The sequence below is a fragment of the Opisthocomus hoazin genome, unplaced genomic scaffold, assembly GCF_030867145.1.
Source record: "Opisthocomus hoazin isolate bOpiHoa1 unplaced genomic scaffold, bOpiHoa1.hap1 HAP1_SCAFFOLD_129, whole genome shotgun sequence".
Lineage (NCBI taxonomy): Eukaryota > Metazoa > Chordata > Aves > Opisthocomiformes > Opisthocomidae > Opisthocomus > Opisthocomus hoazin.
The window spans coordinates 92,501-95,000 of record NW_027448892.1 but is presented as its reverse complement, the minus strand read 5'-3'; the positions used below and the strand labels follow the sequence as shown (position 1 = coordinate 95,000).

The following is a 2,500-nucleotide window of genomic DNA, read 5'->3' as shown; positions in this document are numbered from 1 at the left end:
CCGCCGACAGCCAGCCTGACCCGACTGCGCTCTCGCGCGGAACCGCGACGCCACGCCGCCGCGTCACGCCGCAGCCGCCGCCGCCGCCGGCGGTCGGCTCGCGGAAGAGGAAGCCCCAGCCCGGAGAGCGGCCTGAACAACGCGTCAGACGCGCCCGGAGACGGCCCCGCACGGGGCCACGGCGATGGGTTTTTCTCGGGGAGGAGGAGGGCGACAGGAACCGGGGCAGGGGCGGCGCGGACGGGGGACAGACGGGGGCGTCCACCGCCACCGCCCCCGTCCCCCACCCACCGGCGCGCGCACGCGCGCGCGTCAGTGCGGCACGGCACCCCCGCGGTGCCCACCCGCAGACAGACGCCCGCGCGGGAGGCCGGCGGCGAGGCCCGCGCCATCGCCGCCCCGCGCCTCCCTCCCCCGAAGCTCGCTCTCGCTCTCTCTTCCCCAAACCCACCGCCGATAGCCCGGCGGGGACGAGCTCCGTCCAGCAGGCGCTCTCCGGGAGCGGGGAGCTTCGGAGCGCTCCCCGAGTCTCCATTTAGGGGGACGAAGGCCCGCGCGCTCGCGCGCGCGGCCCTGCGAGGCACCCCAGCCGCGCCGCTGCTGGCCCGCCGGCCCCCCCCCCCCGCGCTGGGGCGGGGGGGCTCGGCGGCGCAGACGGCGATTGATCGTAAAGCGACGCTCAGACAGGCGTAGCCCCGGGAGGAACCCGGGGCCGCGAGTGCGTTCGAAGTGTCGATGATCAATGTGTCCTGCAATTCACATTAATTCTCGCAGCTAGCTGCGTTCTTCATCGACGCACGAGCCGAGTGATCCACCGCTAAGAGTTGTCTCGGTTTCGGCACCGCCCCGCGCGCGCGGAGGGGCCGGGACCGCTCGCCGAGAGCGGCCCCTTCTCTGAGGACGGCCGGACCGACCGCCGGCCCCGCCGCCGCCCACCCCCCTCCGCACGCGCGGAGGGGGCGCGGCGCGGCGGCGCGACGCGGCGCGACGGAGAGGCCCTCGCCTCGGCTTGACCGTACGAGCACAGGGGAAACGGAAAACAACGGAAAACCCCGAGCGGCCAAAGGGCGGGGGAGCCCGCGCTCCCGACCGACCCTGGGGAAACGTACGCAACACACACACCCTTGGCGCGCTTCGTGGGCGGCCCAGGCGCCCGGGCTCGGACCGGCCTCCCCCCGGAGGCTACGGCACGCCCGGCCGCGACCCCTGCCCGCCTTCGCTCGGGAGCCGGACGCCCGGCTGCGCCCGCGCTGCGACGAGCCGGCTCCGCCCACCACGGTCGCCTCTCGCCCCGCCGGCGAACCTCGGCGCCGACGCCGCCTTCCACCGACGCCGGAGGAAGCGCGGCCGGCCACTGGAGCGCGAGCCGGCGACGCGCGGCCGCCCACCGGCCCGCGCCGGATGGGCGAACCCGGCCACCCCGCCCGGCGGCGGCGGCCGCCACCGCCGCCGCGAAAACCGCCGCCGCAGCCGCTTCTCGCCTCGGCCCCCTGGGGCCGCCGGCACGGCCCCAGCGGAAAGGCGGACGGCGCTGAGCGCGGGGGGCGGCTCCCACTCTCCCCGTTTCCACGCGAAGACCCGGAGCGGGACGCCCCCGCGCCGCGCGCCCGCCCTCGAGACGGAAGCGACGGGCGGGGAAACGCGGGACGGGACGGCCGCCAGCGGATGCGGCCGGGGAACCCTCCCGGACGACCCGACGGACGACCGGCACCGACCGGCACGCCGAGCGGCGCCGCCGCCGCTCGGCCTGGGGGGGTGTGGCTCGCCCCCCCCTTTCTTTCCCTGGGCGCCGAGGGCGGGGCGAGGAGCGGGAGAGGGGAGCGCGGCGCGCCCCGAGCGCGGCCGCAGCGCGAGCGTCCAAAGGCGCGGGGCGGCCCCCCGGCGGCCGCCCCCCCCCGCGGGGGCTCGCCGCGCCTTTCTTTCCCCCGGCGCGGAGCCCGCGCTCCGGCCGGCGGGTGGCCCCGTTTGCGAGGGCGGGCAGGTCGGCCGCGGCCGACCCGCGCCGCGGTCTCTCCGCCGAGACCGGCCCGCGGAGAGGGGGGGCAGGTTGGGGCAGCGAGACGCCCCCCCTTCTCCGGCACGGCGGCCCGCGGGGGCGGACGCCCCCCCCGCGGCTCGCGCCGTGCCGCTCGAGTCTTTAAACCGCCGCCCGGCTCCTTTGGCCTTTGACCCCCGGACTCGGCCGAGGGAGGGCCGCCGAAGCGCGGACGCTAGGTACCTGGCCCTGGGGTGAGGGAAACGACCTGCATGGCCCCGCGGGGGTGCCTCCCCCGGCTGCCGCCCTCGGGGGAGCGTCCGCCCGCGGGGGCGCGCCCTCCGCCGCCACCACCTCGTCCTCCTTAGCCCCGGGGCCCGGGGTTTCCCTCGATAGCCCGGCGCTGCGCCCGGGGGGAGAGACGTGGCTCGGGCCGCCCGCTCGCGCGGGACGCGACCCGGCCGGGGGGGGGCCTCGCCCGCCCCGGGCGGCGCCAGCGGCCGAGACCGTGCTCGCGCCCCCCCC

The 2,500-nt window shown here is 78.9% G+C and overlaps 1 non-coding gene across 1 annotated transcript; it reads right to left on the bottom strand.

Annotated features, from left to right (window-relative positions):
- Window positions 1-673: 673 nt before the first annotated feature.
- Window positions 674-826, bottom strand: LOC142359707 (5.8S ribosomal RNA). Its single transcript, XR_012762565.1, has one exon. It is a non-coding gene; the product is annotated as a 5.8S ribosomal RNA (ribosomal RNA).
- Window positions 827-2,500: the final 1,674 nt, after the last annotated feature.